The following is a 13,650-nucleotide window of genomic DNA, read 5'->3' as shown; positions in this document are numbered from 1 at the left end:
CAGGTCCTGACTCGACAATTTAATGATTTGTCCATTAAAATGCACACCTCCCAGGCTGCTGGCGGAGCTCCCGCAGCAGCAGCACCTGCAGGGGTTAAGGAGCCGAAAGTAAATCTCCCGGATCGTTTTTCTGGAGATCGCTCGCAGTTCTTTTGTTTCAAGGAGAGCTGCAAGCTATACTTCCGGCTTAGGCCTCAGTCTTCTGGGTCGGAGATTCAGCGGGTGGGCATAGTGATTTCCTTGCTACAAGGAGACCCACAGGTCTGGGCATATGGGTTGCAGCCTGACTGTCCGTCGCTTAAAAGTGTTGATGCTTTTTTTACGGCACTGGGCATGTTGTATGATGACCCTGACAAGACGGCCTCAGCCGAGGCTCAGATTTCGATCCTTAAGCAAGGGCGAAGGCCAGTTGAGGTTTACTGTACGGAGTTTCGGAGGTTGGCCCATGATACCCAGTGGAATGACCCAGCCCTGAGACACCAGTACCGAAGAGGTCTTTCTAACCAGATAAAGGACCAACTGGTACAATATCCCTTGCCTGATAGCTTGGATCAGCTCATGCAGTTATCCATCCGGGTGGATAGACGGCTGAGAGAGCGTAGGCTTGAAAGGGAGACTGAGATTTCCTTCCTTCCCAAGGGAACCTCAGACTCTGAGGAATTTTCTGAGGAGCCTATGCAGATTGGGGCTACCCGCCTCTCCTCGCGTGAGAAGACGCGGAGGAGACAGCAGGGGTTGTGTTTGTACTGTGGGAATAAAGGTCATGTGGTAGTATCATGCCCAGAAAAGCCGGAAAACTTCAGGGCCTGAGGGTGATGGGGTACTGATTGTTTCAGGAGTTGCTTGAGCCTTCCAGTCAGGCTCTCGCAGCTAAGTTTGCCAGGATTGCCAGGGTGTTATGCAGATTTTGCGGACGTGTTCTCCAAAAAAGTTGCAGAGGTACTACCTCCCCATCGCCCCTATGACTGTGCCATTGATTTGTTGCCAAATGCTAAGCTTCCCAAGAGCAGGTTGTACTCCCTGTCACGTCCTGAGACTCAGGCTATGGCAGAGTACATTCAGGAGAACTTGGCTAAGGGATTTATCAGACCTTCACAGTCTCCAGTTGGGTCGGGGTTCTTCTTCGTGGGTAAAAAGGACGGTTCGTTGCGACCCTGCATCGACTTCAGGGAATTGAACCGTATCACGATTAAAAACTCATACCCACTGCCTCTCATTTCGGTCTTGTTTGACCAGCTTCGTACTGCCACCATTTTTTCTAAGATTGACCTACGCGGTGCGTACAATCTAATCCGAATAAGAGAGGGGGATGAATGGAAGACTGCCTTTAATACCCACTCAGGGCATTATGAATATTTGGTGATGCCTTTTGGGCTCTGTAATGCCCCGGCAGTCTTCCAGGATTTCATGAATGATGTGCTCAGGGAATATTTGGATAGATTCTTAGTTGTATACTTAGATGACATCCTAATCTTCTCCCATTCCCTGGAAGAACATCGGAAGCATGTACGCTTAGTCCTCCAGAAACTCAGAGACCACCGGCTTGGGGCGAAGCTGGAGAAGTGCGAATTTGAAGTTCAGCAAATCGCATTTCTAGGATATATTATCTCCCCAGAAGGTTTCCAAATGGAGGGTTCCAAGGTACAGGCAGTCCTGGATTGGGTGCAGCCCACTAGTTTGAAGGCGCTTCAGCGTTTCCTGGGCTTTGCGAATTTTTATAGACGATTTATCGCTGGATTTTCGTCTATAGTGGCGCCCTTGGTGGCACTCACTAAGAAAGGGGCGGATGTTGCTCACTGGTCTTGTGAGGCTAAAGCGGCTTTTGCCCGTCTCAAAAGGGCATTTGTTTCGGCCAAGGTGCTGCGACACCCAGATCCAGAGCGTCCTTTTGTGGTGGAGGTGGATGCCTCTGAGATGGGTATTGGGGCAGTGCTTTCTCAGATGGGAGTGTCTGATAATCGCCTTCATCCCTGTGCTTACTTTTCCCGTAAATTTTCGCCTGCCGAGATGAATTATGACGTGGGTAACCGGGAATTGTTGGCTATTAAGGATGCACTCGAGGAGTGGAGACACTGGCTTGAGGGGGCTAAGTTTGTGGTCTCAATTCTCACTGACCATAAGAATCTGGCATATTTAGAGTCAGCGAAGCGTCTCAATGCCAGGCAGGCACGATGGGCTTTGTTTTTTGCTCGCTTTAATTTTTTGATAACATATCGCCCTGGGTCAAAAAACATCAAGGCTGATGCGCTCTCGCGGAGTTTTGCTCCAATCCAGGAGACCACCGAGGAGCCGTTGCCCATTGTTTCCCCATCATGTATTAAAGTGGGCATTACCCAGGACCTCTTATCATTAGTCCTTAGAGCACAGGAGCAGGCTCCTCCAGACCTTCCGGTAGGTCTTTTGTTTGTGCCTCCTAGGTTAAGACAGCGAGTGTTCCTGGAATTCCATGCCAAGAAGTCGGCAGGTCACCCGGGTATTGCCAGAACTCGGGAGTTGCTATCTAGGGCGGTGTGGTGGCCCTCGGTGGCTAAGGATGTGGATCAGTGGGTTCGGGCATGTGACATCTGTGCCCGAAATAAGACTCCTAGAGGGGTTCCTGTTGGCCCATTACATCCACTCTCTATCCCATCTAAGCCATGGACCCACATTTCAATGGATTTTGTGGTGGACTTGCCCAAATCCTCGGGGATGACAGCCATCTGGGTTGTCGTTGACAGGTTTTCGAAGATGGCGCACTTCGTTCCACTGGTTGGGCTGCCATCAGCCAGACGCCTGTCTGAATTATTTATGCTGCATGTTGTGCGTCTCCACGGGTTGCCACTTGATGTGGTCTCTGACCGCGGATCCCAGTTTGTGGCCAAATTCTGGAGGGCATTTTGTTCCGATCTCCAGATTTCTGTCAGCTTGTCGTCAGGCTACCATCCACAGTCTAATGGGCAGACTGAAAGGGTGAACCAGTCCTTGGAGCAGTTCCTCAGGTGTTATGTCTCCAAGTGTCAGACTGACTGGGTTGCTCATCTGTCCATGGCGGAGTTTGCCTATAACAACGCGGCTCACTCTGCTACAGGGATCTCTCCCTTCCTTTGTGTGTATGGGCATCATCCTAAGGCCAATTCTTTTGACCCCCTGGACTCCACGCCTGGTGGTTCCTCTGTGGTTTCGGTCCTTAGAGGTATTTGGCGGAAAGTGAAGAAAGCCCTTGTGTCTGTGTCATTAGTGACCAAAAGGGTTTTTGATAAGCGGAAAAGACCCTGCAGCTTCAAATTAGGAGACTTCGTCTGGTTGTCTACCAAGAATTTGAAGTTGAGACAGCCATCTCATAAGTTAGGGCCCCGGTTCATCGGCCCTTATAAGATCACCAGGGTTATCAATCCGGTGGCATTTCAGTTAGATCTGCCCCGTTCTTTGGGTATCAATAAAACATTTCATTGTTCCCTTTTAAAACGGGCGATTAGTAATCCTTCTTCCAGTGGAAGACCTTCCCCTCTTCTGATACGTGGCCAGAGGGAGTTTGTTGTTGAAAGGATTCTTGACTCCAAGGTGGTTCGGGGTCGGCTGTCATTTTTGGTGCACTGGAAGGGGTATGGCCCGGAGGAGCGGTCGTGGGTGCGCAGTTGTGATCTTCATGCCCCCAGACTGATACGCTCTTTCTTCTCGCAGTTCCCCGATAAACCCGGTGGTAGGGGTTCTTTGACCCCTCGTCAGAGGGGGGGGTACTGTTAGGGTCTCCTGCCCTGTGCTGCCACGTCGTCATGGCAACCGGGAGACAAGTGCTAGTGGAGTAACCTGAGCGCAGCTGATACTCCGGTTCGGGTCTTTTGCTGTGCAGTGGTTATAGGCTCTGTGCACGGCAGGGGATCCGGTGCTGGTTTTTGTGCTCACAGTCTGTGAGGTCTGAGTGGGGCGTGGACAGCACCTGCTTTATAAGGCCTCTTTTCAGGGTAAGCAGATGCTGCTGAATCTCTGTTGGTTAGTCAGTTCATGAAAGTTAGCCAGTACTGTGTAGCTTTGTATTTGTTTGTTGCTTACTGCAAATAGGCCTGGGGATTTGGTATTACACTCTGCCAATCCAGACCTAGCAGTAAGACTGGAGTCAGTCGTTTAGCTTGCTGGGGTTCTGTTATTACTCTGTGAACTTAGCAAGTTTGCGGCTGTATTCTAACACTTGCCTGTCTAATCCTGTCTCACTGTGCTAGGTGTCAGGGGTCAGTTTAGTGGCAGTAAGCTTAAACCTGTGCACTGCAAGTGAGAATCAGGATTGTGGAGGCTCTCCTTGTGTTTATCATTCCATCTCTGACCAAGGAGTTTACTGCCACACCCGTTGGTAACCCTTTAGGGTTTTGCTGTTGCCCTTAGCAACAGCATTTCGGGTTCTCTACGTATTAAAACACAACATCTTGCTTTTTACATCTGAGCAGTTCTAATACAAGGGAGATACCCAGTTCCTTAGCCTCTGGGCTTCTCTGTTCACTGTGTGTGTATTTTGTTACCCTATCACCTTCTGTGTACGTTATGTCATATTCCCCAGTTTGTCTGTGAGTCCATTTGTTTTGCATAACAGTTCAAACACCAGTACATTCCTGCAGACACTGGAGTGCATAACAGTTCTGACACTAGTACTTTCCTGCAGGCACTGGTGTGCATAACACTAACTTACTCAACCGCAGTTAGCCTTCTGTGAGGAGGGATTTCACAATGTAAGAGATATGATGCATTCCCAGCTCTTGGCTGTTCCCTCAGAAATTGATAACTAGTGTGTGTGAGAGGGGCAGATATAACCCCCTCACAGCTGCGACCCCCGTCTTTTTCTCAATACTGTGTACCTGGGCAGTGAGAAACCAGATTTCCTTTTTAAACTGCTGTATTCTTAAGTTTCAATAGTTCAGATTTCTTGACCTGACCTGGCTTTATGTAATGTTGCTCCTAATTATAGTTTATAGCTTCTTAGATAAGGTAAGGGCCATAAACTAACCTCTGACTCCCCACTATACATCAGTGTCTTCTACTCCCATATCTACGTAGCTATGAGTTCACTTAGAGCACAGGCTGGCAGCCATGTTGTGTCACAGACTCCATTACAATATACACGTAGACATTACATACAAGTCTTATATCGCTGGATGCAAGTGAATGTCCCATTTGCCACAGACACCCTCTAGTGGCCTCCGGCGCACACATAACAGAGTTGAGGAGCAGAGTTAGCCTTTTATTACATTGGATAGCATTTGCAACCCTACTCAAATTAGCATGTATTATTTCTCATAATTTATGCTGTTTCATTTTGGTCTACTTTTAGTGCATAACAGAGTGACATAGGTGGCACTGAATAGTATGAGAGGACTACCTAGAAACCCTGTGCACTGTAAAATATGACAGTGTGCCAGGGAGCTTGTGGGCACAGACTATAAAAAGGGAGCACGCAGGTACTCAATGGTCTTTTCCTGAGCTTACCTGGTGGTGAAGTAGTGGGGTCACTCAGCAGAGGGTCTGTCAGTGCAAATAACGGGCTGAGGCGCGGCTGGTATCCTGAGCAGGCATGACAGGAAGCTGAGTGTCATCGGAGGTAGAAGCAGCAACTACATAGTCTTGCTTCCATTACTGGACAGAGCTAAGTCCTGACACCTGACAGCTAAGGGTGAAGGAGACTACTATCCTGGGTCCTGAAAATAAAAGAGCCATCAGTGAGGTTGGTAAGCATGGCACGGCATCCAGCCCCATACACCAATTAGTGATACACAGCATGGACATCTTAACAGCATTGTAGGTCTGGACATAGTAATGCACTGGGGCAAGTCACACTGTAGTCTACCCCTCTTACGGTCCTGCACCGTCTCTTCACATGATTCCATAAAATAGTGCGAATGGCTGTCAGCACTCTGACTGGTGGATAGCTACAGCCAATTAGGGGGCTACTAACTCATGAGCAAGCCATGTAAAGCTGACCATGGGAGAGCAGCTGGTCCTGAGATCTAAGCCTGCAGCCCTGACCACTTGCCCCTGCGACTTTCTGATTATCACAGTGATGCAGACGCTTACAGGAAACTGCATCCGCTTGAACTGAAAAGGAAAATTGTTGGGGATAAGGGGGGATACGTGGTATAAACACAGTCTCATCTGTACCACACACCGTTAGAATCTCTGTCTCAATTAGGTTCCTCTGCAGAGCAGTCACTTTAAGTCAGGTTCCGTTGCATAGCTTGGTCGGAGTAAAGCTCCGCAGAAGCATGATCGGAACACCAACTTTCAGTGCAATGCTGTGAGTTGGAAGTCCTAAGTTTAGAAATTCAACACACATAGGGGTCTATTTATTAACATTATTTTTACTAAAATAATGTGAATAAGGGAGTTTTCTGTTTTCACACCCTTTTCACATTATTTTAGTATCACCTGAATGTATTAAAGGGCATTTGGAGCAGTTTTCATGAAAAACTGCTCCAAACCCTTTAATTCACTTTTTTTTTAGTAACCCATATCGCATTCCCCATACTTATAATGGGAAATGTGATGTGGCCGAATTTACTAAAAAAAAATGTGTAAAAATACCGCAGTGTGCCCTGTGAAATCTCGCCAGCTCAGGCAGGCGAGTTCACAGGGTAGCACTTTTGCCCAGCTTTCTCTGTCCCTGGCAGAGAGAGCTGAGCGGGGACCCGGCAGAGTGATTAGCTATGTGTGTCCGATGGACACACAAGCTGATCACAGTGTAGAAAAAAAAAAAAAGTTAAAAAACAAACATACTCACCTGTCCAGGGGGTCGGTGTCCGCTGCTCCGGTGATCGCTGCCGGGCGCCGTGTCCCCCATATGCTGCGCTGTGACCCCGGTGCAGTAAAGTGATGCTGCAAAATGGCAGCACACTTTGCAGCACCGGGGGTTACAGCTCAGGATAAGGACCTGGCGCCCGGCAGCCTCCTGAAGCAGCGCGGACTGGCTCCCTGGACAGGTGAGTTTATTGATCTTCTGGGGGGGGGGGGGTCCGGGGCGCACGGGGGTAGTCGCGATGGGGGGGGTCAACCGGGTGACGGTGGTAGTGGCGATGTCGGCGGGGGCGGCACATGCGCAGCAGGACATCGGGATATTTTTTACGAAAAATATCCCGATGATGCTGCGAAGAGGCATCGCAGGGACAGAGCTTGACCGCAAGTTCTGTCCCTGCATGCGATAATTGATACATCCCTGCAATCTAAGCAATTATCGCAGTGCGAGTTGGGGCGATTTTATCACCTGTCATCCGCATCCTGGATGCAGATGGTGATAAATAGGCCCCATAATCATTTTGGACCTGAGGAGCCTGCACACTGCATGTGCCGAGTGTCAAGCATCTGGCTTTTCCTTTATTGCTCCTCTCCCTGATGTCTCATGGAGATCACACATACCTCAGTATCTTTCTAGGTCACTAAGCTATACAATAGTGAAAACGCAGTCCAAATTCATCCGGTAGTTTTTGCGTGATTCCACAGACTGACAAAAATTCTGAAGATTTTTTATTTTATCTCCATAGTTCATAAACAGTCCCTACAAGTATATTACTCCAAAAAATTGCTATGTACAGATTATAGCGTATTCGTGAAACCGGCACTCCTTCAATTCAAATGACCCGGTGCCTTCCTAAAAGATGCATATAGAGGTTTGTGAAGGCGGCACTCACAGGTAAATAATCAGACGAAGTCCATATATAACTTCTACGTTTCGGTTTTATTAAAGAAAAACCGTCATCAGGAATGATGACGGGTTTTCTTTAATAAAACCGAAACGTAGAAGTTATATATGGACTACGTTTGATTATTTACCTGTGAGTGCCACCTTCACAAACCTCTGTATGTATATATATATATATATATATATATATATATATATATTGGTAGAGCTATTGAACAATATCTGGCGCCCAATTAAAGCTCACATAGTGATAATGCAGTGTATACCTCCCAACCGTACAGATTTTTGGGGGACAGTCCCATTTTTTGTGGGACTGTCCTGCTGTCCCACCCGTGGCCCGCAGTGTGTGTGTGTGTGTGTGTGTGTGTGTGTGGGGGGGGGGGGGGGGGCAGTTGGGAGATTCCGGTCACTCACTGAAGCACTGGTGAATAGAAGCTGCGCGCATGCGCGCAACGCCTATTCACAGGAGACAGAGGGACTGGGGGCATGCCGCCAAAGTGATGGAAAAAGACACATGAAAGAATCCCGCATTGGAGTATACGGAAATTGGGAGGTATGGTGTATGGAATCTTACAAATGAGGCTTAAAATATATTTCTATAAACTCTGTTTAAACCCTGTAATTGTTACACTATAAGATCAGTTTGCAGTAACTGGAGTGATTATAGAATATATATTATAGGGTTGCGGTGTCTCGCTTTGCTCGCCATAGGTTACTATTCCAAATACTCTGTGACATGGACCTAGAGACTTATGGGAAAGGTCCTCTCCACGAAGGGAAACTAGATGCCAGCAGTGTAACGCCAGATAATCTGGGCAGCATGGATGGTGTAATGGTTAGCATTACTGCCTCACAGCACTGATGTCATGGGTTCATTTTCCACCATGGCCCTAACTGTGTGGAGTTTGTATATTCTCCCCGTACTTGCGTGGGTTTGATCCGGGTACTCCGGTTTCCTCCCACAATCCAAAAATATACTGGTAGGTTAATTGGCTTCCAACAAAAATGAACCCTAGTGTTGCTGTGTCTGTGTGTACATGTGATAGGGAATATAGGGGGTAATTCAGAGTTGATCGCAGCAGCAAATTTGTTAGCATTTAGGCAAAACCATGGGGGTAATTCCAAGTCGATCGCAGCAGGAATTCTGTTAGCAATTGGGCAAAACCATGTGCACTGCAGGGGAGGCAGATATCACATGTGCAGAGAGAGTTAGATTTGGGTGTGGTGTGTTCAATCTGCAATCTAATTTGCAGTGTAAAAATAAAACAGCCAGTATTTACCCTGCACAGAAATAAAATAACCCATCCAAATCTAACTCTCTCTGCAAATGTTATATCTGCCACACCTGCAGTGCACATGGTTTTGCCCAACTGCTAAAAAATTTCCTGCTGCGATCAACTTGGAATTACCCCCCATGTGCACTGCAGGTGTGGTAGATATAACATGTGCAGAGAGAGTTAGATCATAGAGAGTAAGCTCCACTGGGGCAGGGACTGATGTGAATGGCCAAATATTCTCTGTAAATGCTGCGGAATATGTGTACGCTATATAAATAACTGGTAATAAATGTACAGTGTTATATTCTAATTTATTTCAGCATAAAGAAGCGATCCATATGTGTGATATTTATTGATGTAAATATTGTTATACAATGTACAATGAAGGGGCTATTTGTCATTTAGCAAAGTGGGTGAAGACATACCTGTTAGGAGAGTCACCAGGTCCGCTCCCAATAAGGTGCATAAATTCAGAGGCTTGGAAGAAGGCGCTGATAGGGAAACAGAGATATTAAACATTTACTTGACATTTTTACATATGACTTGTTACATTATTTGATATTCATTCTCTAGATCAGAATACTGCAGCTCATTTTTCCCAACATTTTGTCATTTAAAAAAAACCAAACAGTTTTCTTTAATAGTGACAATAAAAAAAAAAAAAGAAGACATGTTTTGCGAATAGTCATATAGAAAATGGTTTCAAATTGTCCTGGTTACAGAGTAAATACATTTGTTTGCTCCACTAAAACCACATGTTATTATTTCACAAACACTATGATCTAGAACTGCAGAAAGTGCTGTTACTATTAATATTACTATAGTGTAGTGTAGTGGTAAGAGCCAGTGTATACTTACAGCCGTATTCTACTGGAAACATAGACTCTGCTGCCCAGCTGTTATCTCAGGGAGGTTTCCTTATCTCTGTGAGCTGGTGCTAGTGACAGAATTCCCCTCCTCACTATCTCTCCTCCCCCATCCCCACTGAGAGCCTCAAAGCAAATGTGTAGTGTATAACGTTATCTCATTACAATGCCACCTGTCAAGGATATACTGTATAATACCACTTTTCACACAGAAAATTACCAAAATCCCGGCTTTTATCCAGCATTTGAGTTCTGTTTTTTTTTTGCCGGTACCAGCCTGACGCCCCTTTCACACAGAAAAGCAAATTGCTGGGTCAAGCATTTTTACCCGGTTATTTGCCGATCAACATGGGGTTATCTTATGTGTGAAAGGGTCAACTCGGGTCACAATTCCTGGTACTTTCGACAAGCATGGATCAGCAGATCTACATGGAAAAGGTCTACAGTCATTAGGTCGACCACTATTGGTCAACATGCATTAGGTCGACAGGGTAAAAATGTGGACACAAAAAAGGTTGACGCAACATTTATAAGTTTTTGGGTGAGAATAAATAGTGTGGCACATGTAGCGCACCACCGTGCCCCCAGCGTGGCGAGAGCAGCGAGCCCGCAAGGGACTCTTTTGCACTCGCCCTGCTGCCGACATACATGCAGTCGGTATCCCAGCGCCGGCGTGCTGGGCACCAGTATACCGACAGCCGGCATAACATACTACACCCCTATGTACATGTGGCCCTCTGCCAGGGATAGTGTGTGATTCTCATATACTGGGGGCCCGGAGGTCACAGTCACATTGTACAATTGTATAGATTAATAAGTTATCACTGTAAGTTGCTTTAGTAAGGGCCATACATCTCCCATACACAATTTATGTCAATTACTCTTCAATTGTGTTATTAAGGAGTGTGTAATGGTGCGGGGATAGTGTCTCATTGGAATGTATCATTTGTACTTATATACTTGTCCCATGACCTCGTTAGTAATTTTCATCTTTGAATTTGTGGATGAGCTTCTTGCACTTGTGGTAGAATCACCGGCATACCCTATATTGTCAGATGGCTAACCAGTTCCCTTACTGGCATGGGAACTTTCTACTAGGGTAATGTCTTTTAATTCAGTTTATTTTCACTCAGTCAGGCATTTTACACCATGTATAAACCGACCCTGTACTAGTCATGCCTGGTGTTACAGTATATCATAGTACATCAGGTAAGCGGAGTCTGCAGTGATTACAGGTCAGATAGCAGTCCATGAAGTTGTCTGGCCAAGACTGGGGCAATAATTAGTGATTCTCCCCTACCACTCCTAGCTGTTTTGCTTTGTTATTCCTCTGGATCATTATCTCCGACTGGCTTCATTCTTCTTCCCACCTCAGGCCAGCACAAAGGGATCCATCATCCCATTGTGATACACCTAGTTTTACTAGATCTGCAGCTTCTTCGGCTGTTGTATAACATTAACTACATGTCCTAGCAGCGTGTTCTGAGACTTCTAGTTCTCCCAGAGATGCAGAATCTGTGCTCTATGTCAGAGTGTAAAGTAATAGTCTGATGGCCATTGGAGGATGGTTGGCTGTCCATGCATAGAGTGAGGACGATGGACACCCCATGTTAACTCACATTGGAAAAGGGCTATGCCAGGACCTAGGATTGCAGAGGAGATTACAGTTACTAAAGCTTCTAAATATGAAACCGGGTGATGTTGCCCATAGCAACCAACAAGATTATGTCTATAATTTTCTAGGATGCAAAAGATAAATGATAGAATCTGATTGATTGCTATGGACAACATACAGCAGCCTCTTTGAATTTTTAGAAGCTTTAGTAAATTTACCCCTAGGGGTGAGCAGGAAGGAGGGTCCACCTACTTCTGTAAAACCATTCTATTTGGGGAAAAGTGTCCAGCATTCCTCCTGATTATCAGGTAACTACTTGGGTAAAATCAAGCAGGGTTCCAACAACGTCTTTTGGTGTTTTTCAGTGTGTGGTAGCAAATAACTGATTATTATTTACTCCCACACACTGCCCGATTATCGTTCTGATGTATGACCAACTTAAAACTAAGTAAAAAAAACAGGCTAGTATAATATCATACCTCCCGACCGTCCTGATTTTAAAGTAAACTGGGGGCAGCCCAGCAGCTGCTGGAGTGCTGGACTTGCCCCCAGCGTGATTCAAAATGGGGGTGTGACGTGATCATGCCCCCAAAACAGCATCATTATAGGGGCGTGGCCGAATTAAACTGATACCACGCCCCGTTTTCAAGTGCACAAAGGTGTCCCTCTTTCCCCATCTAGAATGATGGGAGGTATGTGATATCATACACTAATCCCCGCCCTACACCGGTAATAACAATTGCAGGGAAGGGATGATATAACCCACTTTTAGTAAACACGGATTGCAGAGATTTCACCGTCACAGTGTAGAGTGCAGTATGGAGCAAAAGCCTTATGGTCTCTGTGCAGGAATACAGCTCTGATTAGGCTTCCTATACTGTTCATGTAAGCCGGGACACGCATGAATTACACCTGTGTAATTCATGATTGTCCCGGAGTAAAGGGGTAGGATGGGGGGTATCCGGATCTGATGGTCGACAATGTTAAGGTCGACACTCATTAGGTCGACCACTATTGGTCAACATTTACATGGTCGATATGGACTAATGGCCAACACATGAAAATGGTCAACACATAAAAGGTCGACACATGAAAAGGTTTTTCATTTTTGTAAAAACTTTTTTGGAACTTTTTCAAACTTTACAATCCTTGTGGACTACGATTGGGAACAGTAACCTTGCGCGAGCCATGCAAGGGGACGTGGTGCACTAATTGGGGTTCCCCGTCATTTTACGCAGAAAACGACACCCAAAAAAGTAAAAAAAACTCATTCCGACCTTTTCATGTGTCGACCTTTCATGTGTCGATCATTAGTCTATGTCGACTATGTCAGTGTCAACCAATAGTGGTCGACCTAATGAGTGTCGACCTTAACATTGTCGACCATTCATACCGGAACACGGTTGGTGAGCCTAGCTCTGATAGATAAGGAACATGTGAGTGCATTATATCTGCCCAGCACTGGATTTCCCTGGCTTTACTAAAAAACGTAACAGTCCTCTACCTCTTTAGTACTTTGGTGGTCATTCCGAGTAGTTCGCTCGCTAGCAGTTTTTAGCAGCCGTGCAAACACTATGCCGCCGCCCACTGGGAGTGTATTTTAGCTTAGCAGAAGTGCAAACGAAAGGATTCCAGAGCGGCGACAAAGTTTTTTTGTGCAGTTTCTGAGTAGCTCAATACCTACTCAGCGCTTGCAATCACTTCAGACTGTTCAGTTCCTGTTTTGACGTCACAAACACGCCCTGCGTTCACCCAGCCACGCCTGCGCTTTTCCTGGCACGCCTGTGTTTTTCCAATCACTCCCTGAAAACGGTCAGTTGACACCCAGGAACGCTCACTTCCTGTCAATTACTCTGCGGCCAGCAGTGCAACTGAAAAGCTTTGCTAGACCCTGTGCAAAACTACATCGTTCGTTGTAATAGTACGTTGCGCGTGCGCATTGCGCCGTATACGCATGCGAAGAAGTGCCTTTTTTTGGCTCATCGCTGCACAGCAACGAATGCAGCTAGCGAACAACTCAGAATGACCCTCTTTGTCTAGTATAACTGACCCTCACCTCAAGCTGACACTACAGTACAATAGCACTTGTGTGCCCTATTAGAGACACAAGCCTGCAGTCACACATTTTAGTTTTATCTGCAACACGTTCCAAACCTGCTTTTGGTTACTACAGACACTTATACACCCATTAGGCAGAAGCAATGCTGATTACACTGGAGGTTATATTATAAAACATTA

At 46.2% G+C, this 13,650-nt stretch overlaps 1 long non-coding RNA gene across 1 annotated transcript in view; it reads right to left on the bottom strand.

The window, feature by feature from the left end:
• LOC134944507 (uncharacterized) overlaps positions 1-9,871 on the bottom strand; it is a 34,954-nt gene extending 25,083 nt beyond the window's left edge. Inside the window, exons 1-3 of the long non-coding RNA XR_010181881.1 lie at positions 9,790-9,871; positions 9,357-9,422; positions 5,452-5,660 (exon numbers count right to left, since the gene is read on the bottom strand). This is a non-coding gene — a long non-coding RNA (uncharacterized LOC134944507). The remainder of the gene's footprint in view (positions 1-5,451; positions 5,661-9,356; positions 9,423-9,789) is intronic.
• Positions 9,872-13,650: the final 3,779 nt, after the last annotated feature.

This window comes from Pseudophryne corroboree, chromosome 7 (assembly GCF_028390025.1).
Source record: "Pseudophryne corroboree isolate aPseCor3 chromosome 7, aPseCor3.hap2, whole genome shotgun sequence".
NCBI classification, from domain to species: domain Eukaryota; kingdom Metazoa; phylum Chordata; class Amphibia; order Anura; family Myobatrachidae; genus Pseudophryne; species Pseudophryne corroboree.
This window is presented reverse-complemented; position numbering and strand designations above follow the sequence as displayed.